Source organism: Drosophila navojoa, chromosome X (assembly GCF_054131105.1).
Source record: "Drosophila navojoa isolate 15081-1374.11 chromosome X, UAZ_NAV_1.0, whole genome shotgun sequence".
NCBI lineage: Eukaryota > Metazoa > Arthropoda > Insecta > Diptera > Drosophilidae > Drosophila > Drosophila navojoa.
The window spans coordinates 32,774,465-32,799,897 of NC_142895.1; the positions used below are offsets into that span (position 1 = coordinate 32,774,465).

Here is a 25,433-nt window from a genome sequence, read left to right on the forward strand (position 1 = left end):
TTATAAAATTTAAAAATAAAATTTAAATATTTAAAAAATACAATTGAAGCTAAAATAACAAAATTTGCAATTTACAAAAAAGAGTTTTCGGCGGGATTTGAACTCGCATTCAAGTCATGTTTGTCAAAATAACAAAACAAAAATTGAGCCGGCGCCTTTGCCGACAGCGCCACCACCTACTGTCAACAATCGTAATTAAAATGAAATCCAAAAATAAGATTCTTGTTATGAGAGTAGCGGATGGTAAATTCAAGAACAAAGCAAAAACAAATCAGTCTCATTTCAACGCTAGAGTATGCATTTATGTGTACATACATACACACATACAAATGAGCGCGTGCATAAGAAAGGCTGGAATGCTTGATGCTACATATGCGTGGAGACTTATGTACATACATATACATGCATAAATGCGTACATACATATATGAGGGCTATTTAAGAAGAAACAAATTTAAACTTATAAAATTTGTCAATTAGAAAAAAGAATAAAATAAGTATCTTTCTTATAAAAAACGAAATATTTATGAAAAAAATACACAACATTGAAGGGGCTTTGAACCTCCGCCGCTGTAACTTAACTTGCGACGCCTCTATCACCCACGCTATCGCTTTGCTTGACAATCTGGTAGCTAAAATACAACAAGCTAATAACAGAGCGTCATCTGACAAAACTACAATAACAGCTAGAAAATCCAGAAATCAATCGCAATTCTTAGAATGCTAAAAAGCGCGCTTTTGTAATGTAAGCAAACGCTTAAGAATCTGCAATAGGTGTGACCGAAAGCTATCAACGAAAATTACCATACATTTGTACTCAAAAAGTGCACGATCAATATAATAATTATCGATTACTCGATAAAAATTACCAAATGCTACAATATAATCAAAAAGCATAATTGTTTTGTACTATATTTTTTTAAAGCCAAATTAAATTTGAAATAAGAATAAATGCCCCTTTGTAAACATAGCATTATGTATACGGACTGTGAATGAGTATTCCGCAGTCGGTAGCGCCTGACTGCAACGTTCTTACTTGTTTTTATCATAAAAATCAGAATGACGAAATCAGTACGCTGCAAAAACGCAAACGAAATGGTCCCACTTTGTGCCTTGCGGTATTCGTCATATCCTCTCTCACAATCTATCGCTCTTCTCTCTCTCTCTCTCTCTCCCTCTCTATGAGCTCTGCAATCACCCAACTCAGCAGCGCAACAAATTGAAATTTGTTCGAGACGATCCCAGCACTTCCCTTTTGAGTGAAGGTTATAAAAAGCGTTTGCCACAATCATAAAAAATGTTAGCGTTTTCATGATTATATCTAGGAAGTGTAAGAAAGTGTTAATGCTCATAAATAATATGATTTCGCGACGGACGTGCACACACACTATTGCATTATCTGGAAAAATGTATGAGCATTTGTGTGCCTTTGGACGAACCCTTACTGCCAGTGCAGATTGTAAAACCCAAAATTTACCATTGGTCGGCCTCGTGAAACGAGCATTTGCATATGTATTTGCATATGTGCAGAGAACACATAGACCAGACACTAGTGTACAGCGTTTTGCACAATTTTTCAAGCATTAGTTCCCAGACCACTTTGTGGAGAGAATCGTAACGGCTTTTGAACCCGCGGTCTTCTCAGAGGATATTCAATCTCTGGGCACAATTGGTAATGCCTAGGCTAGAGCATGCCAAATGGTAGCCCAAATTCAGAGTGCCTTTAATAGGACTATGTTTCGTCGCAAACAGTTCACGCGACAACAGGAGCCTATGTATTGGTGGAATGTACAAATAGGTGACACTCGACACAAATGCATCCAGGCGAGAAGAAGCTACCAATGGGCTCGCAGTAGGTCTACGTTTTTTGAGAAACAACTAGCTTACCAGGCAGCTAAAAAAGAGTTGAAAAAGGCCATTCGGACAAGTAAAAGGGAATGCTTTTTAAAGTTGTCTGACTCAGCCGAATATGACCTTGGGGCAGGGCATATAAGATAGTAGTTAAAAGACTATACGCAGGTAGACAGGTGCAGCCTACAGATCGCTTGGAGCTTAAATCAATTGTGGAAACGCTCTTTCCAGAACGATTGAACTCCATCTATGCAGCTTAACGAGCACTCAAATAGTTTTAGCTACAGCCAAAGGAAATTTTAGTAGTTCTCAGAGGTCTCAGAGCTAACACAGCTTCAGAACCGGATGAGATCCCAAATTGTGCGTTAAAGCGAGCCCTCGCCTTGCACCCTAGAACGTTTGCCGAGTTATACAATGAATATTTCATTCAGGAGACGTTCCTTGCAAAACGAAAAGCCCAGAACCTGGTATTGCTACCCAAGGCTGGCAAACCACCGGAAGAGCCATCGTCGTATATACCAATCTGCCTCTTAGACACCATGGGAAATGTGTTTGAAAAACTGATTTGCTCTAGATAGCGCGGGAGGTCTGTCACCTAAACAATTTGGTTTCCGGAAGGCCCGGCCAACAACATATGCGCTAGAAAAAGGTTGTTGGCCTGGCAACTTCCGCCATCCAAGGCACCAGATGGAGGCACGGAACGAAGCAAAACTGCATCATCGCGACACTGGATGTAAAGAATGCCCTCAACACAGCTAGTTGGATATGATACTGGATGCGCTATCACAATAGAATATCCCTAATTATCTAAAAGAGATAATGAAGAGCTACTTCAGAGAAAGAACACTGGTGTACAACACTGGTGAGGGTCTCCAAACTCAAACAGTGTCAGCTGGAGTACCCCAAGGCTCCGTGCTGGGGCCTCTCCTATGGAATATCATGTACGATGGCGTACGGCGCTTCGAACTACTCGCAGGTGCGCACAGCACTGGCGTTGCTGATGATGTATCTGTCGTCGCCATTGGCAAGGAGCTTAAAGATGCTGAAGATATGTGTAGTGCAAGTATCAATCGCATACGAAGCTGGTTGACAGTAATAACTCTCTGTGTTTCTTTCGTTACGCTCTGTAACGGCGGTTTTTGTTGTTGACTATCTCTCTCAATATAATCATTCGTTCTGCTCTTTAACGGTTGATTGTTGTTGGACTCGCTCTGTCAGCATATTTTACTCTCTTCTTTTTTTTATTTCTGCTGCTTTTCTTTAATTTCTACTGTGATCCCAATTGCCAATATGAGCTGCTGCAAAAAATCTTGTACGTTCAGGCAGGCAGTGGACTCTGCACAAGCGCAATTTGTCAATTGCTGGTTGTGCGATAATATGATGCATATTAAATGTGCAGGTCTCACTGGCTGTGATTATGACAAGATTATGTCCACGGTAAAAATTGGTAATGGGGTTGTACGCTGGTCTTGTCCGATTTGTTTAGAAAGACAGATCAACTTTTCTAAAATGTACAGCGCTGTAAGGGCTCAGTTTTTAAAACTGCAAAAAATTTCTAAGCAGTTATCCAGTGATATGGCTGCTGCTGAAGAAATATTAACCCAGTATAATTTCGAGAGTCCCCCACCTCATTTGGAGTCTTTATCGTTGTTGGTACCTCCCTCTGTACCAACACCGTCACCTAATTCGCTTGCCCCTCCCTCACCTTGCGCTTCAGTTTTGTCATCCACTCCTAATTTCCTCGATCCTATATCACCTGTTCCTGAAGCTATTGGTTCTTCTGTTGAGACTGCTATTGATACTCAGGCTTCTGTTCAAAAATTGGAATCTTCTCCAATTGCTGTTCAAGCCATGAGTGTTAATAATTCAGCCACTCCCGGCATATCCTTATCAGTCGTCTCTCCTCGAAAGCAAGTTTACATATCTAGACCTGTGAGGCAGTATATGCTTTTATAGCAAGCAAGACTTCGGCTAAGGTTTTTTAATCGAAGTTTAGCTTCGCAGCTCCGCGTGAAATCGCCTCTTTTAAGCTAAATGTGCCGATAGAACATTTTAAAACTTTATGTAATCCAAACTTCTGGCCACCTCATGTGGTTGTTCATGAATTTAGACCTAAAAATCGTAACAGATCTACACCCATTGCTGTAAATATACCTTTGGTGCAATCGTCATGTAACACTGTACCAAAAAACTAAATTCTTTTCTATATTCTTCTCAGCTGTCTCTGCTTAATCAAAATGTAAGTTAACGACAGACCCTACAAAAGGGCATTGCACCAGCCCAATTATATCACAGCTCCAGTGCATGCACTTTTGACACGTGCGCTTTGTCAGCAGAATACAACAGCAACGCAACCGCAACCGTGGGAGCCTATCGTCAGCAATATTAATAAGATCAATGCACTTGGCCAAAACACATTCTGGTCAACGTGAGCATTTCCGCCACGAGCGCCGAGTCAGCGCACTGATCAGCACCACCGTGAGAGCCATCGTGTCACAAGACACCTAACAGCAACAACAGCAGCGACGCCAATAGCAGCAGCGGCAGCTTTCATATAAATAGTACTTGTATAATTATTCTTAAGTTAGTTCTAATCAAACTCCGAAAGTAAATAAACGTTTTTTTTTTATATAAAAACCGCTTTCGCATATTTAATTGGCGCCCGAGCAGGGACCCGCGATTGTTATCCTAGAAAGTTTACGCGTCGAAAAACATAGTATCAACTATTGTTCGCGAGAGCACCTATAACGAAATATAGCTGCTAGTGAACGCGACGAAAAATCTTTAGTGCCTAATCCGCAACTATCGAAACGTTAGTACCTAATCCGTAACTAACGGGAGCATTCGAACGATCCGTAATAGTGCCTAATCCGCAGCTACACCGTGTTCGTGAAAGAGTGACTTTAATTACGTAAACGAGGTACGGTCGTGGGTCAAAAACATTGTTGCCACCCTATAAGTGTCCGCCCGTAGGGTACCGCGTAATCAGTGTGCGTCGCAGGATCTTTAGTAACGGAGACACCACTAATACTGGAATCCGACGAAAGAGAGCAATCCGGACCATCATCGCGGGAGTCAACGATGCTGATGATTATATTGTAAGCATAGTGAATAAGTTTTGAAAAAAAAAAAAAGAAATAAGCAACAAAGATATTAAACAATTCACCTAGAAATTAAGAAAAACAAAAGAAATATTGAACTCTAACACTTAGTATTTAAGAAAACTCTGAAAATTGTACTACTGAGCGACATCTAGTTGCCCGGTATAGCGTATGGCCCGTAAAGCCATACAATAATAGCCAGGAAGATCACTGCGTTGATCGCGTAGGAATTTACTAACATAAATTAAGATTCCAAGAACATATTCTGAAAACAAACCACCACCATTTTCCGATTCGATAAAAACTCTTTAAGTCTGTCCGTGACCATTGACGAACTAACGAACGCATTCTCTAAAATAAACATGCCACCACCAGAAAATTGGATATTTGAGGCCTACTCTACTGTACTGGGAACACCAAAGCATTATGGTATCTTAATGGTAGTAAGAAGTAAAGTAGTTGGCGAAGCCGATGCTGTGTTAGAAGCATATAATACCCCACTAAATTGGAAAGCAATATCCCAATGTCCCACTGACCATTTCGCAGATCGCAGAGATCTTAAGACACTGGAGTACCAACTCTATACTCTTAGGCAAAATGGGCGATCAATAGACGAATTTTACCAAGCCGTTTATTATCATCTGTCTCTAATATTGAATCAGATAAATAACCACGATTCATCTGCAGAATCAGTAAGAGCTATTACCAAGATTTATAGGGACAAAGCATTAGTTACGTTTATCAGAGGTCTCAACGGAGACTTACCAAGGTTATTAGCCATCAAAGAGCCAACCGACCTTAAACATGCCCTTCACTTGTGCCGACTGATTGAGAACCAGTCGATTAGGAATTCCGTTAACCCTATAAGAGCCCCTTCGCTTCCTCCGAGGTACAATCATCAAAATAGAATTACTCAATCTTCATTTCGACACAATAGCCCACACATCTTAAATCGAACCAACTTTAATCCGAATCTGTATTATCCACCAAAGCCTAAGTTTAACCCCCAGAATTCAGGTTTCATACCTAGACCCATACACCAACAACCACTACAGTTCTTTAACGCACCACCAAGACCAATAGCCCCAAAACCACAACCGGCTCCACAACCAATGGAAGTCGACTCGTCTATCAGAACCAGGAATGTGAATTATATGATAGGCCAAATAATAACCAATTCACTGGGAAGAGACCCTTATCTTCTAGGGCAGAAAACCCATTCAAACAACAACGACAATTTCATATCAATACTGGGGAAACCCAAGCGCAGAACGTAGATGACGAAGCTAACGCTTACGCAAATGCATATGCAAACGCATACGCCACCGAAGCTTATGCCGAGGCATACGAACAGTGTATGAGTGAACAGGCCTACTATGCTGCTGCAGAGGAGCAAGGTATCGTCGAAACACCATACGAGAACGAAGCAACCACAGAAATTGCCGATATGTCCGATGTCAATTTTTTTAGCTTAAATCGTTCCTCGTTACCCTACTTCCTACTGTCCGATGTCAATTTTTTAGCTTAAATCGTTCCTCGTTACCCTACTTCCAATGCAAAACGAGGGACGGACAGGTACTGAACTTCCTCATTGATACAGGTTCCAATCAGAATTACATACAATCTTCCCTAGTAACCAACGCAAAAAAGAACAAAGAAACTTGTTTCGCTAATTCTATAGGCGGGAAAATAGCCATAACTCATCATATATTGCTCAATCTTTTTAACCTCAACACTCCAATCAGATTTTTCGTATTACCCACTCTAAAAACATTTCATGGCATTCTAGGCAATGATACAATGAAACAACTCAATGTTGTTATCGACGTCAGGAATGATATCCTATATATATATATATATGATAGTAAATAAATATATGATAGTAAATGGCAGTAATAAATTCCGAATCAAGCAATTACCTGCACAAGCAGTTAACAATATAAAGGTCCGAACAAATCATATGTCCGATAGCCAGAAAAACATAATAGATCGACTAATTCAAGAAGCTAAACCGTTATTTGCAGACCCAGAGCAAAAATTAACCTACACGACTAAAGTAGTAGGAGAGATCCGAACCAATACCGATACTCCGGTTTACAGCAGGCATTACCCATATCCTATTGCTCTAAAGCAAGAAGTCGAAAAGCAGATATCAGAAATGCTTGACGACGGAGTCATTAGACTCTCTAGATCACCGTATAACGCTCCAGTATGGATCGTACCAAAGAAAACCGATGCCTCAGGAAAAAAGAAATACCGACTTGTAATTGATTATCGCAAGCTAAATCTGGTCACAATCTCCGATCGATACCCCATGCCAGAAATAGGGGACATCATAGCCCACTTAGGGGATAATAAATTCTTCACGGTCCTCGACCTCAAAAGTGGTTTCCACCAAATTCCTTTGAAGGAGACAGCATAGAAAAGACAGCATTTTCTGTTAACGGAGGGAAGTACGAATTTACAAGACTACCTTTTGGTCTCAAGAATTCCCCTTCAATATTCCAAAGAGCCTTAGATGATATTCTAAGGGATCATGTTGGAAAAATCTGCTATGTCTACATTGATGACATCATTGTTTTCAGCAAAACTGAAAACGAACATGCTCATCACCTAAAACAAGTCTTCACGACTTTACTTAACGCTAATATGAAAATTCAAATGGACCAGTGTGAATTTTTCAAAAAGGAAGTAAATTTCCTAGGATTCACCATTTCAGACAGTGGCGTTAAGACAAATCCAGAAAAGGTTGAAGCGATTTCCAGATTCCCCATACCCAAAACACTTAAAGAACTACGATCGTTCTTAGGCCTCTCCGGCTACTACCGCAGATTCATAAAAGATTATACAACTCACCTCAGAGGTGAAGATGGTCGTATATCAGCAAAAGCATCAGATAAAGTACAGATAAAGCTAGACAACAAGGCAATAGAAGCATTCAATAAAATAAAGCAAACTCTTTGTTCTAATGACGTAATTTTAAAATATCCAGACTTCTCCAAAGAATTCCACTTAACAACCGATGCTTCGAATTACGCAATCGGTGCAGTCCTTGAACAAGAAGGCAGACCCATTACTTTCATATCAAGAACATTGTCAAAAACAGAGGAGAACTATGCAACAAATGAAAAGGAAATGCTAGCCATAGTTTGGGCATTGCAAAGCCTTCGAATTTATTTGTATGGAACTGCCAAAGTTATTATATTCACAGACCACCAACCAATAACCTTTGCTCTAAGTAATAAAAATCACAACGGAAAACTGAAACGTTGGAAGAGTTACTTAGAAGAGTTCAATTACGAGTTAAAGTATAAACCAGGAACCACTAACGTAGTAGCAGACGCTTTATCAAGGAACCCAATAAACGAAGTCAATAGTACAGAAACCACAGTTATGAGTGATGAAAGTTCATCACACAACCTCATCCCCACAATAGAAACACCTATTAATGTTTTCAAGAATCAGCTATTCATAGTAATCGGCGAAAAGTACGATTATAAATTCGAAATTCCCTTCCCTACATACCATAGGCATACAGTAACACAACCCCACTTTACTGAAGACGAGTTAATTGACATTTTTAAGAAACGACTTGACCCAAGACTTATTAACGGCTTATTTACCCCAGAACATATAATGGGCAAAATACAGGAATTCTACCCACTTCACTTTTCCAATTATAAAATACGATACACTCAAAGAAAGGTAGAAGACATTACGAGCGTCGATGAACAGTATAAAATTATAACACAAGAGCATAGACGAGCACACAGAAATGCATCGGAAAATAAAGCCCAAATTCTAGAAAAATGTTTCTTCCCACAACTACATAAAAAGGTTAAAGAAATTACAAAATCATGCTTAACATGCAGAAAATCAAAATATGATAGACACCCTCCACATCCCGCAATTCAAGCAACACCAATTCCCAAATTTCCAGGCGAAATCATTCATATAGATATTTATATAACAGAAAATAAGACTATTTTAACTAGCATCGATAAATTTTCAAAATACGTTCAAGTTAAGATTCTAAATTCAAGATCTGCAGAGGATATAAAAATCCCATTAAGAGAAATCCTAATTGCATTCGGCATGCCCAGAACCGTAGTAATCGACAACGAGCGAGCTTTAAATTCAGCCTCTATAAAGTTTTTGCTGCAAGACCAACTAGGTATCGAAGTTTATACTATCCCTCCCTATAACTCAACAAGTAACGGACAAATAGAGAGATTTCACTCCACCCTGTCAGAGATAATGACTTGCCTAAGACAAGACAATAAAGATATGAGTTTCACAGATACACTCTTTAAAGCAGTACAGGAATATAACGCCTCCTACCATTCAGTTACTAAAAGAAAACCAATAGAGATATTTTTCGGCACAACAGTTCAGGATAACCCAGAAAAAAACAGAAGAGAATAGGAAAATAATATCCAACACCCTACTAGATAAACAAAAATATGACTTAAATTACCACAATAAAGAGAGACAGGAAACCAAAACTTACACACAAGGGGAGATAGTCTATGTAAAAGTAAACAAGCGCCTAGGTTCAAAACTCACACCCAAATACAAAAAGGAAATTGTAGCAGAAAACAGAAATTCAACCATTAGAACAGTTTCAGGAAAAATTATCCACAACAAGTAAGAAAGCTCTAGTCGAGACTGCTCGACTACGAGATCCCCTGAACCCTACAAGCAACTGATATTTCAATAATAATTCGCACATACACACGCACACACACATACGCAAACCAACAAACACAAGCACACACACACACAGGCAGCAAACAAACACAAGCACACACACACACGAGCACATATACAGGCGATTGCGCTTGGGTTGCGCTGCAGTGTTGGCAATATAATCAGAACTTATTTGTTGAATAATTTAATTTCTAGACGTACGATCGAAATGAAACTTTCAGAACGTAATCATAATGTTAAAATGTATGTGTATACCGAAGCACAAGTCACTAGTATTTGATATACGACTTTTACAAAGTTGAGGGCGAGGGGGTGGATTTAAGGGTGGGGGTAAATTTTAACAAAAACCGAAATTGTATAAAATTCATCTTAATATACATTTTAAATTTGGAGACTCTAGCCTGAAAGATTTAGGAGATATAATATTTTAACTGATCTTCGATAAGGGTTTTTATCGATAAAAAAGTATCGGAATGAGTTATCGTTTTTTAGTGATAAACGCGATATGCGCGCGATATATACGGACATTTTAAAAAAAAGTTGAAGTCTCTAGCTCTTATATCTTCTGAGATCGACGCGTTCATACATACGGACAGACGGACGGACGGACGGACGGACGGACGGACAGACAGACAGACAGACAGACGGACAGGGCCAAATCGACTCAACTCGTCGTGCTGATCAAGAATATATATACTTTGTGGGGTCTGCCACGCCTCCTTCTGCCTGTTACATACATTTTAACAAAACCATTATACCCTGATTTCCCATTTTCAATGGGTTCAGGGTATAAAAATAACATTCGAACGTAACTTACAGGATATTCGCACCGCTATGTCTGGGTATAACCACAATCCTCGACTACTCACACTCTCAACTAATTCCGATAAAGACAGGAACTTCAGCAATGCAGAACGGAACTTTCAAAATTATTCACATATTTGACATTTCAGAATACGAAAAAACCTTCGAAACTTTCGAAGAAACCCTTAACAATATAAGTACCTCACACCAGATGTACGCACTGCTAAATTATGAATTAAATAGCGTCAGAAATGACTTGCGTAGACTCAAACCCTCCATAAGAGTGGCAAGAGCAATTAATGCATTGGGAACAGCATGGAAATGGCCACAGTGACCATGAGGTTTTAATTTCAAAAATAAATGAACAATTAGAAAATAATAATAGACAAGTAGTCATCAATCGAGTATTGCAAGATAGAATCAACGAAATCACACAAACCTCAAACAACATAATGAAAATTGTAAAAGATCACTCTAATATTCAAGAAGAAAGAATCACGTTTTTTAAATACAAGCTCCAAATCTTTAAAGACGATTTAACTAATTTAATTCATGCCATAGACTGGGCAAAAACATATACAATAAACTCAATAATATTGTCAGAATCTGAAGTCAATATAATAGAACAGATACTAGAAAGAGAAAAAATCATGTTTTTAAATGCAGAAGAATTGTTAGAATTTAGCCAAATAAAAATCGTAAGTAATGGAAAAAATATACTCTATATAATCAACATACCTTTAATCTCAAATGAAGTTTGTACAACCATGTTAATTAAGCCAATTAAAAGAAAAAACTATATCAATGAAATAAAATTCGAAAATATTGTAAAATGCGAAAATGCAATCTATGCCATAAGAGACTCATGTGAGTCACACAATGAAAAAACAATTTGTAATAAAAATAAGTTAGTCGATTTAAGAAATGATACTTGTACTTTGCCACTATTGAAAAGCCAACCTCCAAACTGCCGTGCTATCAACAATCAACACGTACCCAATCACGAACAGCTGTTTGTCGGAACAATATTACTCAACGATTTCAATGGACCAATCAAGATCGACGAAGAGGAAGTAGAGCTCCATGGTACCTTCCTGGTACAATTCGAAAACTCCACGATACGCATCGAAGATGACGTATACGAATCAAAAGTAATGTCCTTCGCAGAAGCCACCCCACCGCTATTTCAAATCATGGCGGAAACAAACAAGATCGATGAAGTCCTCTCATTGCAAATGCTCAAGGAAATAAATCTAAACAACACAAGAAAATTAGAAACCCTAAAGAGCAGCAACGATACAAGAGCAGCAATCAATATAACACTCTCTGGAACTCTACTGATAATTATGGCAGTAGTTGGATACTTGCTGAAACGGAAGACCCCAGCCACCACAGGCCAAGTCACAACATCCGAAGCAGAAAAGAGAGAAAATGCTCAAGTTTTCTATATTGCGACCGAGGACGTCCGCATCTAAGGGGGGAAGAGTTAACGACAGACCCTACAAAAGGGCATTGCACCGGCCCAATTATATCACAGCTCCAGTGCATGCACTTTTGACACGTGCGCTTTGTCAGCAGAATACAACAGCAACGCAACCGCAACCGTGGGAGCCTATCGTCAGCAATATTAATAAGATCAATGCACTTGGCCAAAACACATTCTGGTCAACGTGAGCATTTCCGCCACGAGCGCCGAGTCAGCGCACTGATCAGCACCACCGTGAGAGCCATCGTGTCACAAGACACCTAACAGCAACAACAGCAGCGACGCCAATAGCAGCAGCGGCAGCTTTCATATAAATAGTACTTGTATAATTATTCTTAAGTTAATTCTAATCAAACTCCGAAAGTAAATAAACGTTTTTTTTTAATATAAAAACCGCTTTCGCATATTTAATTTGTACGCGGCTTGAATTCTAAACTTAAAAGTCTATTCTTACACAGTTTTAGTGTACAATATGATATTATTGCATTTACTGAAACGTGGCTAAGTAATAATATTCATAATAGTGAAATACTTTCAAATAATTTCACTAATTTTAGACTTGATCGTTCAATGCGCAGAGGGGGTGGAGTGCTAATTGCGGTTAAATCCAGTATCCTCTCTGATGTGTTTACCTTTTCGTCCCTTCATGATGCGGAGATTTTAGGGGTTAAATTAACTCTCCCATTGCGCTCACTCTTTATTACATGTTCTTATATCCCTCCTTCTTCTGATTTACAAGTTTATGCTCATCATATTAATTGTATTAAAGAAGTTTATGAGCATGTGAATGATAAAGACTTGCTTCTTGTGTTGGGGGATTTTAACATTCCCAACACTTCTTGGTCAGCAACTTGTAATACAAATTACTTTATTCCGACAATTGATCACTATCTTTTTGATGAATTTTTTAACCTGTCTCTGTTTCAGATTAACTCTATTTCTAATCACCTAAATCGCACACTTGATTTGGTGTTTACTAATCACGATTCGCTCTTTAATGTCGTGAGATCGACTCCTTTCTGTATACCTGAGTATATACATCACCCCACTTTAGAAGTATTATTAGCTGTCGATAATCATCCCAATTATACTCCTTTGCCTTCTATTCCAAGTCGTTGTTATCGTAAATGCGATTTTGTTTTGCTTAATGAATTAATTAATTCAATAGACTGGTCTACTTTATATGAGTCGAATGATATTAATTTGGCAGCATCGTTTTTTTACTCTACCTTAAACTCTATTCTGGATGTTTGTGTCCCTCTCTGCCGTATTTCGCCAGTTTCAAATAAGCCACCTTGGCTTACCAAGACTCTCTTGAACTTGAGAAACATTAAAACTAAATGTTTTAAAAATTATAAAAAGTCTGGTTCAAGTGTTGATTGGTTCAAATATTCCATTGCCAAGTCAAACTTCAATCTTTTGATTTCTAGCTGTTATGAGAATTATCTTATACTAATTTTATTCATTTGTAAATTTGAAGCGTAAATCTTCTGGTTTGCCGTCCTCATTTGTCCTTGGTGATGAAAAAACTTGCAATGACCAGGATTCCTCTGATCTATTTGCTTTTTTCAATCAACTTATTCTTCTGCTAATCTCTACAACAACTCATATCCATATCCTCTTTCTGAATATGGGTCTATAAATACTCCTAAAGTGACTGCAGCCTCTCTGGCTGCGGCCATTAGGACGTTGAAATCATCTTTCTCTCCCGGTGCCGATAATGTTCCTAGTTGTGTGATTAAAGAATGCAGTGTTTCTCTTCAGTCACAATTACTAAAATTGTTTAACTTGTCCTTGGATACTGCTGTGTTCCCTTCAATTTGGAAAGAACCTTTCATCATTCCCTTATATAAACAAGTAAGAAATCTCTAGTCGAGACTGCTCGACTACGAGATCCCCTGAACCCTTCGAGCAACTGATATTTCAATAATAATTCGCACATACACACGCACACACACACACACGCATACAAACAAACACACGCACACACACACACACACGCATATACAGGCGATTGAGCTTGGGTTGCGCTGCAGTGTTGGCGATATTATGAGAACTTATTTGTGTAATAATTTAATTTCTAGACGTACGATCGTAATGAAACTTTCAGAACGTAATCATGATGTATAAATGTATAAGTATACCGAAGCTCAAGTCTCTAGTATTTGATATACGACTTCTACAAAGATTAGGGTGAGGGGGTGAATTTAGGGGTGGGGGGTAGATTTTAACAAAAACCGAAATGGTATAAAATACATCTTATACATTTTAAATTTGGAGACTCTAGCTTAAAAGATGTAGGAGATATAATATTTTAAGTGATCTTCGATAAGGTTTTTTATCGATAAAAAAGTATCGGAATGAGTTATCGTTTTTTAGTGATAAACTCGATATGCGCGCGATATATACGGTCATTTTAAAAAAAAGTTGAGGTCTCTAGCTCTTATATCTTCTGAGATCGACGCGTTCATACATACGGACAGACGGACGGACGGACGGACGGACGGACGGACGGACGGACGGACGGACAGACAGACAGACGGACAGGGCCAAATCGACTCAGCTCGTCGTGCTGATCAAGAATATATATACTTTGTGGGGTCTGCCACGCCTCCTTCTGCCTGTTACATACATTTCAACAAAACTATTATACCCTGATTTTCCATTTTTAATGGGTTCAGGGTATAAAAAGGTGGAAGATCTGATATTTCCAACTATAGAGGCATTGCGAAATTATCTGTCATTCCGAAGTTATTTGAGAAAATTATAACATCGGGCTTGCAGCATTTTTGAAAATCGATTATTCAACCATCTCAACATGGTTTTGTACAAAATCGATCAACGTCCACTAATTTACTTGAATTTACTTCGCTTGTCAATGAAAGTTTTTCTAAAAAAATGCAAACGGATGTTATTTATACTGACTTTAGTAAAGCATTTGACTCAGTACATCATCACATACTAATTCTTAAGCTTGAACGCTTAGGATTTTCGCCTAGACTTGTATCTTGGATTTCATCCTATTTAATTGGTAGAACCCAAAGAGTCCTGCTCAGAACAGCTATGTCTAAAGTTATCTTTGTTTCGTCTGGTGTACCTCAGGGTAGCCATTTGGGTCCATTACTCTTTTCCCTTTTTATAAATGACCTTCCTAGTTGTATCTCGTATTCTACTTTATTTATGTATGCTGACGATGTAAAACTTTGCCTTCCATACTCCAGTGCAAATGGACATCATCACCTTCAAGATGACTTAAATGAATTTCAACTTTGGTGGCAAATTTGTGGCAAACCAGCTGGACTTAAATTGCTCAAAGTGTATGACAATGACATTCAGTCGTACCGTTCCTCTAATTGTTGATTATAAAATTAGCAATATTTCCTTACGACGCATTCACACAATCAAAGATCTTGGTGTTTCTTTCGATTGTAAACTAAATTTTAATCTTCATATTTCTACCATCAATAATGAAGCCAAAAGTGTGCTTGGCTTTATTAAACATTGGTCCAAGGAATTTAAAGATGCTTTTATCGCCAAGCGCTTATTTACGTCGCTTGTGCGTCCCATTTTAGAGTATTGCTCTGTTGTTTGGTCTCCGCAGCATAAACTGCATCAAGATCGCATTGAATCGGTCCAAAAACAGTTTCTTCTCTTTGCCTTAAGGGATCTTCGATGGGACAGTAATTTACGATTACCGTCTTAGCATAGTAGGCTCCAGCTTATTGATCTTCCATCGCTAATCAATCGCAGAACAATTTTAGGAATGGTTTTTTGCATAAATTGATTAGTGGTGATATTGATTCGTCCTCTTTGTTGGGTCGTCTAAACTTTTCGGTTCCGTCCCGAACAACTAGACACTATCATCCGCTTCATTTACCGGTGTGCACTAGTGATTATTCTTTGCACAGTGCGTGTCATGTTCTTAGTGTTAATTTTAATAAATATTATCACGTTTTTTCCTTAGAGCTCTCTCTTCCTAAAATAAAAAGTTTGCTATTAGCTTATCTTAGGGAAATCACTCAAAATGCCCAGGCATAAGCATTGGTATACATTTGCGTTGTCAATGTTGTGTAGTGATTTCTCAATTCTATCCTATATTCTATTCTGTGCTCTTCCTTTACTCTTTTCTTTTTACTATTTCTTATTTATTTATTTATTTATTTTTTTTTATTATTAACTTTTCTTGCAATTTCTTTTAATACCTTACTTTTTATACCCTGAACCCATTGAAAATGGGAAATCAGGGTATAATGGGTTTTTTAAAATGTATGTAACAGGCAGAAGGAGGCGTGGCAGACCCCACAAATTATATATATTCTTGATCAGGGCGACGAGCTGAGTCGATTTAGCCCTGTCCGTCTGTCTGTCCGTCCGTCCGTCCGTCTGTCCGTATGTATGAACGCGTCGATCTCAGAAGATTTAAGAGCTAGAGACCTCAACTTTTTTTTTTAAATGTCCGTATATATCGCGCGCATACCGAGTTTATCACTAAAAAACGATAACTCATTCCGATACTTTTTTATCGATAAAAAACCTTATCGAAGATCACTTAAAAAATTATATCTCCTACATCTTTTAAGCTAGAGTCTCCAAATTTAAAATGTATAAGATGTATTTTATACCATTTCGGTTTTTGTTAAAATCTACCCCCCACCCCTAAATTCACCCCCTCACCTTCAACTTTGTAAAAGTCGTATATCAAATACTAGAGACTTGTGCTTCGATATACACATACATTTTAACATTATGATTACGTTCTGAAAGTTTCATTACGATCGTACGTCTAGAAATTAAATTATTCAACAAATAAGTTCTCATAATATCGCCAACACTGCAGCGCAACCCAAGCTCAATCGCCTGTATATGCGTGTGTGTGTGTGTGTGTGCGTGTGTATGTGCGAATTATTATTGAAATATCAGTTGCTCGAAGGGTTCAGGGGATCTCGTAGTCGAGCAGTCTCGACTAGAGCTTTCTTACTTGTTATACCCTGAACCCATTGAAAATGGAAAATCAGGGTATAATGGTTTTGTCGAAATGTATGTAACAGGCAGAAGGAGGCGTGGCAGACCCCACAAACTATATATATTCTTGATCAGCACGACGAGCTGAGTCGATTTGGCCCTGTCCGTCTGTCTGTCTGTCCGTCCGTCCGTCCGTCCGTCCGTCCGTCTGTCCGTATGTATGAACGCGTCGATCTCAGAAGATATAAGAGCTAGAGACTTCAACTTTTTTTTTAAATGTCCATATATATCGCGCGCATATCGAGTTTTTCACTAAAAAACGATAACTCATTCCGATATTTTTTTATCGATAAAAAACCTTATCGAAGATCACTTAAATAATTATATCTCCTACATCTTTCAAGCTAGAGTCTCCAAATTTTAAATATATATTAAGACGTATTTTATACAATTTCGGTTTTTGTTAAAATTTACCCCCCACCCCTAAATCCACCCCTTTGTAGAAGTCGTATATCAATTACTAGAGACTTGTGCTTCGGTAGAAGTCGTATATCAAATACTAGAGACTTGAGCTTCGGTATACACATACGTTTATACATCATGATTACGTTCTGAAACTTTAATTACGATCGTACGTCTAGAAATTAAATTATTCCAGAAATAAGTTCTCATAATATCGCCAACACTGCAGCGCAACCCAAGCGCAATCGCCTGTATATGCGTGTGTGTGTGTGTGTGTGTGTGTGCGTGTGTTTGTTTGTATGCGTGTGTGTGTGCTCAGTTGCTCGAAGGGTTCAGGGGATCTCGTAGTCGAGCAGTCTCGACTAGAGTCTTCATAATTTTTTAATATTTTTCGCACTTCGGTTACGCTTTGAGGTTTAAGCTCATCTAGTATTTCTGCTTCCTCTATGTTTCGTAATTCGTTGCAGTAGATTACTCCCTTAGAAAAATTTAGTGTCTTGTGTTCAGTCGCTTCAAACTTCGATATCGGCCATATTTTTTATTTTTAGTAATTTCATTGTTTGTAAGGTGCTTTTTGTTTTTCGTTTTCTGAGAGATCAAAAACATTTGGGCAATTTCTGTGAAAGGTTTACCCAATGTGTGGAAAATGCATTTCCCGATATGCCAGAAATCATTTTAGTTGAAGAGCTAGAAATCTGAAATTTAGTATGTAGATCCGCGTCGACTACCCAAGATCACCAGATATGGGGAATATATCTCCGCCCGTTGGGGGCGTGGCAAATCGGATAAAACTGTATCTCCCAAAGTTGTCGATCTAGAATGCTGAAATTTGGCACGTGAGCTAATGTTTCGATTCTTTAAAGATGGGTGGAAAAATTCTATATCTACGCCCATTAGGGGCGTGGCAAGGTCCGACTTGAACGGACTATGATGGATTTATCTCCGCCCAAAAGGGCGTGGCAAAGTATCATAAGGTATAAGAGCTACATGCTTCAATTTGGATAGTTAAATTACCAGTAACCTCGTCTATCGATTCCCCAAATAAGATTGTTACGCTTCTTTATGGGCGTGGTAATCAAAAATACTCTGTAATTTTTTCATTTTTTTAGCGTAAGTATCCTAATTTTGCAACGAGGTTACGGTTAGCTTGTTCCATGAGCCGGCCAAAAATGAAGTATCTACACCCGGTAGGGGCGTGGCAAATCGAGAAAACTGAACTTTCTACATTATTAGAGCTAAACTTGGCTACTAAATTGCTAATAGGGTGTGAATGAGTACTGCAACGTTCTTACTTGTTTTAAAATACTAATCTGTTTAATATTATTTCATTAATTTAAATATGCAAATGAAAAACATAACATTGAATATGTAGAAAAAAATGAACAAAAACAAAGATCACTTCTAAATAAAACTGTCAATAATGTGTTAGCTCACTTACAATCTAGGCAGCTTAACTTCAATTTGGTTTTGTTAAATGTATGTAACAGGCAGAAGGAGGCGTGGCAGACCCCACAAAGTATATATATTCTTGATCAGGGCGACGAGCTGAGTCGATTTAGCCCTGTCCGTCTGTCTGTCCGTCCGTCCGTATGTTTGAACGCGTCGGTTTCAGAAGATATAAGAGCTAGAGACTTCAACTTTTTTTTTAAATGTCCGTAAATACAGCGCGCATATCGAGTTTTTCACTAAAAAACGATAACTCATTCCGATATTTTATTATCGATAAAAAACCTTATCGAAGATCACTTAAAAGATTATATCTCCTACATCTTTCAAGCTAGAGGCTCCAAATTTAAAATGTATATTAAGATGAATTTTATACAATTTCGGTTTTTGTCAAATTTCAAAATTTACCCCCCACCCCTAAATCCACCCCCTCACCCTCATCTTTGTAAAAGTCGTATATCAAATACTAGAGACTTGTGCTTCGGTATACACATACATTTAAACATCATGATTACGTTCTGAAAGTTTCATTACGATCGTACGTCTAGAAATTAAATTATTCAACAAATAAGTTCTCATAATATTGCCAACACTGCAGCGCAACCCAAGCTCAATAGGTTATAAATTTATATCTCCTACATTTTTAGAGCTATAGTCTCCAAATTTTAAAAATATATTCCAATGCATTTTATACAATTTCGGTTTTTGTTATATTTTGGATACCGGCTCCAAATTCACCAGAATCCCCAGTGAAGGCCAGATACTAGTATAGCTAATTGTGAATGATTTGACATGTTTTTTCTTAAATGCAAAATATTCAATAAAATATGTAGATCATATGCTGAAAGTTTCATTAAATTCGGTTTAGTCAATCGACGTTAAAAAATAACAAAATGTTTGGCCAATTAACAAACGCACGTGCTGCAGCAACAGCAGTTTTCCAATACGTGTGCACACATACATTCAAACATCTTCTAGCACGTTCTTAGAATTACATCAGCAGTTAGTTTCGTTTAGTTCTGCTAGATGGCGTTGCATCAGTGAATCTATTTCAGTTTTGACGTTGAAAATCAGAACAGAAGGGTGGCGTCAAGGTAGAAAGCGCGGCGCTTGATTACAAGGTCTCGGGTTCAAACCCAGAGCGTATCGGAATTATTTTTTTTAATTGTTTCAAAATTTTTATATATATAATTAAATGAGTTTTCTATTTCATTTATATTTTTAAATACATCGAAATTGAGATTTGAACCATACTAAATGTGCTTTTCTATTAGTTTGGTTCAGGGTAGTATCTAGTCGAGCGCTCTCGACTAGAGTTTTCTTACTTGTTTTTTATTATTTTTGTTTTTATTTTTTATTTTAAGAATTATTTATTATTTTATATGTTGTTAATAAATCTACATATAATGTTTTTTTATAAGTTTTCTTACTAACACTTCTTTTTATAGCATCATTAGTTTCACTGACCATATTTGGCTGTGAGACGTGGGCATAGCTGGCCGGACTGGCAAATAAAATACCCCCATCGGGTCGGTGTTACTATTGATATTATATCCTGTACTTTGTTTAGGCTTTTTCTTTTTTTTTTAATTAAATTTGACTCTCGTTTTTGTCAATAGCTTTAAGAAATAAATAAATAAATGATAGACACAAATATAACTTTCCGCGAGTGCTTAGACACACACACACACACACACACACACACACACACGTACATACACAGGCGACTGCGTTTGGGCTGCGCTGTAGTGTTGGCAATATTATGAGAATTTATTTATTATTTATTTATGTTTTTGTTGAATAATTTAATTTCTAGACGTACAATCTCAATGAAACTTTCCAAACGTAATCATAATGTTTAAATGTATGTATATGCCGCAGTACAAATCTTGAAATACGTTTTACAAAGGTAAGGGTGAGCGTGTGGGGGATTAATTTCAACAACAATCGAAATTTTATAAAATGCATCTTAATATGTATTTAAAATTTGGGGACTCTAGCCACTAACCAGACAACACATAGACCGTGTGGGAACCGGCACCGAGATGCTAAGCAGAAAGCGACGCCTACAAAGCAGAGCCCGTTAACACTCTCTCTTGATAATCTCTTGTTACTTCTCTCCCCATTCAAGTTCTAGCGTTTAGTACTTTTGTGACAAGCTAAGCGGCCGCATTGAAGCGGAACAATATATGCACTATTACTTTGGAAATAAAGTGTTTTATTTAAAGTAGCGGGTTATTACATTGGCGACGAGGTGAAAAAAGTGTAAAAATATAACAAACTAGATAATTATAGTTAAATAAAAAGAAAAAGATGAAACAGAACGGTGAAAAAGAAAAAAAAAAAACAATATAGATGCAGCGTGGCTGTGTCAATGCAATTCCAATGCCTGGATAGGATCCGTTAGTTTTCGTTGTATTTCCCTTTTCGCGTGACGTTCTTTGTGCTCGCGAGTTCGAAGAGAAAGAAAGAGAAATATTCGTAAGAGAAACCCTAAAGCAATGTAATTACAAGAAGCGTAAGTGTGAATGTATACACACATACGGACGCCTACACATGAACATGCAAAATAAAGTAAAATGCGTTGCTCACGGGCAATGAAAAAAAAAGAAGAAAGTGAAAGAGATGCCGATTAATTATTAAATTATTATGAAATAAGAAGTATTATCTGACAAAGGTCAGGGGAAAGGAAATCCGACTAAATATTAGACAAATGTTTAAAAAGATAACTATCTGACAAAGGTCAGGGGCAAAACGCCGATTAGTATTAAACAAATGTTAAATAAATTATCTGACAAAGGTCAGAGGCAAAACGCCGATAAGTATTAAACAAATGTTTAATAAATAGAATTATCTGACAAAGGTCAGAGGCGGAATGCCGATTAGATATTAAACAAAAGTGTAATAAACATTTCTTATATTATCTGACAGTGGTCAGTGGCAGTCCGCCGATGAGAAAGTCAATAAAATGCAACTTGCTAGACAGAAGCCTCTAATTAATGGTTGATTTTATTTACAGACAAACATCTATACTTGATCGCAATGACCGAAAGCGTCATAAAATCTTTCTTATGTGAAAGCTTGGGAAACGCACTACTACAGAATGAATGAGAAAAATGGTTGCGAGCTTTTATGATTTATCTGGAGGTGGAAGATGTCAAATCAGTAATTCAGAAAAGAACAAAATTGTTACATTTAGGTGGTACCCAGTTGCAAACGGTTGCATACGCATTGCCGGGTGCCATAGTAGAATTTAGCGAGGCCGATCAAAACGATGTCTTTACTGTTTTAGTTGATAAGTTGACAGCTTATTTCTCCCCAAAGCAGAATTCGACTTTTGAAAGACACCTTTTTAGGAAAATCTCTCCCGAAGAAATTGAAACATTTGGAAAGTTCATTTTGCGGTTGCTTCAACAAATTCAAAAATGTAATTTTGGATCTACAAAGGCCGAAATAGAAGAAATTTGTTTTAAAGATAAAATCATCGACACGTGGGTTAGTACAGAGCTAAAAAAAAAACTATTAGAAAAAGAACATACTTTAAGCGAAATTATCGAAGCCTGCCAAGTGGACGAGGAAATAAATAAGCAGTCGCAGCTGATGCAATCGAAGCCAGTGCCAGAAACCATACATAAAATAACTAATTTAAAATCGGGGAAGATTGGGGATTGTGGAAGGTGCGGACGGCCAGGACACAGGGAAGACAGTCCAATGTGTCCAGCACGTCAAGTTAAGTGCAGTCGCTGCTCTCGCGTAGGTCATTTTGCCCGCAGATGCAGAACAAACCTTAAACGCCCATACCCACATTCGAATAATAAAGAAGCGATAGGAAATCCCAAGCGCAAATATGTGCATAGAATTGAAGACGGCAATTCCGAGGGAAATAAGACAATCCAACGAAATTGTTTTAAGATAGACAGTGACGAGGAGTATGAGGAGATGATGCAATGCAGAATTGGAGGAGCGGATGTTTCACTAGTAATTGATTCGGGAACTCGATTTAACCTTATCTCGCAAGACGATTGGTTAACTCTTCAATTGAAAAAGGCAACAGTTTTTAATGTCCGCGGAAGATCACAACATCAATTTAGGGGATATGCCTCAGATCAAATTCTTAACGTTATTTGTATTTTCGAGGCACCAATATCTATCAAGTTGAACCCCGAGGTGATTGCATCCTTTTTCGTAATTGAAAAAGGACGGCAGTCACTGCTGGGACGAGAAACGGCAACGAAGTTGAACGTTCTGCGAGTGGGACTACCGGTTAATCCCGTTAAGAACCAATGAGGCGCATTCCGGTGGCGCTCGAAGGGAGAGGCAATGCCAAGTTAGAGGAAGCCTACAAACTGGACATCATTGAACCGGTCGAGGGTCACAGCCCGTGGATATCTCCGATGGTGATCACGTTCAAGGGTAATGGTGATATTCGTATATGCTTGGACATGAGGCAAGCCAACCGGGCGATTCTTCGTGAGAACTACCCTTTGCCAACATTTGAATCTTTTATGACTAAGTTAAAAAACGTCAGAATACTTTCACGACTGGATCTTAAGGACGCGTATCATCAATTGGAGTTGGATGAATCAAGTAGGCAGATAACGACCTTCATTACACCTCGGGGCCTATTTAGGTATAAGCGACTAATGTTTGGAATAAATGCGGCGCCGGAAATCTTTCAACGACGAATGGAAGAACTCTTAGCACCGTGAAACAACGCAATGAATTATATCGACGACGTTATAATATTCGGGGATAGCAAAGAAGAGCACGATAAAACACTGGAACAGATTAGAAGCATTTTTAAAGATAATAATGTAACTTTAATTAATGAAAAATGCAGTTGGGAAACAAACAGAATTAAATTTTTAGGACACATCTTAACAGACAAAGGAATTGAAGTAGATCCTGACAAAATAGAGTCTATTAGATTATTTCGGGCACCCAAAAATAAGGAAGAGACTCGTAGTTTCCTAGGACTAGTAACCTATGTGGGCAAGTTCATCGCAGACCTAGCAGACCTAACGGTACCCTTACGTGAGCTAGTAAAGAAAGATCGGAAGTTTACTTGGGGACCAACTGAAGAAAATGGGTTTCAGAAACTAAAGTCAGTATTGACTAAGATCCCGAACCTCTCATATTTTAATCCCAAAAATAAAACACGATTAATCGCTGATGCCAGCCCTGTGGCTCTGGGTGCGGTACTATTACAATTTAACGATGAGGGGGAACCAAACATAATCGCATTTGCTAGTAGAAGCCTTACAGATGTAGAAAAGCGTTACTCCCAGACAGAAAAAGAGAGTTTAGCTTTGGTAAGGTACTATTTCTATTTGATAGGACTAGGGTTTGAATTAGTGACAGATCATAAGCCACTAGAAACCATTTTAAGCCAACATCAAAGCCTCCAGCGCGTATCGAGAGATGGCTTCTGCGTCTTCAAGCATATAAATTTAAAGTTATTTACAAATCGGGAAAGGAAAACATTGCTGATAGTCTGTCCCGGTTGTGTGAGCAAACACCATCCAGTTGCTACGACATCAAGGGGGAGCACAGCAGATTGCGAATTGTTGAAAGCTTTGCACCAATACCAATATCTATATCTGAAATTGCGGAAAACAGCACAATAGATGAGGAAATAGTAGACGCGATGACGTGCCTTCAACAGGGCTCTTGGGATTCGGCAATGTCGAATAAATTATATCCATTTCGACATGAACTGTCGGCTATTGGAGCAATTATGCTTAGAGGAGTTCGAATCGTTATCCCAACAACATTGAGACAAAAAGTGCTGGTGCTGGCACATGAGGAACATCCAGGGGAATCGGCCATGAAGCGGAGATTGAGGTCCAAAGTCTGGTGGCCCCAAATTGACAGAGACACCGAAAAATTCGTGAAGAATTGTTTTGATTGTATTCTGGTGTCCCAAGCAACAAATCCACCACCAATGAAGAGAACAGAATTTTCGAATGGGCCATGGATTTCGGTCGCTACAGATCTCTTAGGGCCGTTACCCAACAATGAATATATCTTAGTTCTAATAGACTATTACTCCAGATACATGGAGTTTAAGTTTCTACGCTCCATCACATCTGAATCATTAATTGGGGCGTGTAAGGAAAAATTTAGTAGGCTGGGTTACCCGAAACAATTGCGAACTGATAATGGCCGACAATATATAAGCCTTGAGTTCAAAAACTACTTTAAATCGTGCGGCATCGAGCAACTAACAACTTCTCCTTATTGGCCGCAAGCCAACGGCGAGGTCGAGAATATGAACAAGGCATTAGTCAAGCGGTTGAAGATAGCTCATCAAACCAAGAAAAATCTTAAGGATGAAATTCAAGCTTTCACCCTGATGTACAATGTAACCCCTCATGGAACCACAGGCACCGCTCCTACTGAGTTAATGTTCAATCGAGTAATTAGGGACAAGATTCCAGGAATACACGATTTAGTAGGGGAGTTCGCTGACTCAGCGGAAAGGGATAAAGATTGCATTAATAAACAGAAGGGGAAGGAAGTTGCAGACAAGAGGAGAGGAGCAAAGGAAGTAAATATAAATGTAGGAGATAAGGTGGTTCTCAAAAATGTAGTTTTTCCCCACAAATTAAC

The 25,433-nt window shown here is 38.3% G+C and overlaps 1 long non-coding RNA gene and 1 pseudogene across 1 annotated transcript in view; both read left to right on the plus strand.

Moving 5' to 3' along the window:
• Window positions 1-25,433, plus strand: part of LOC149090876 (uncharacterized) — a 71,356-nt gene that overhangs the window by 20,348 nt on the left and 25,575 nt on the right. The window lies entirely within an intron of this gene.
• On the plus strand, window positions 10,808-12,281 carry LOC149090879 (uncharacterized; annotated as a pseudogene).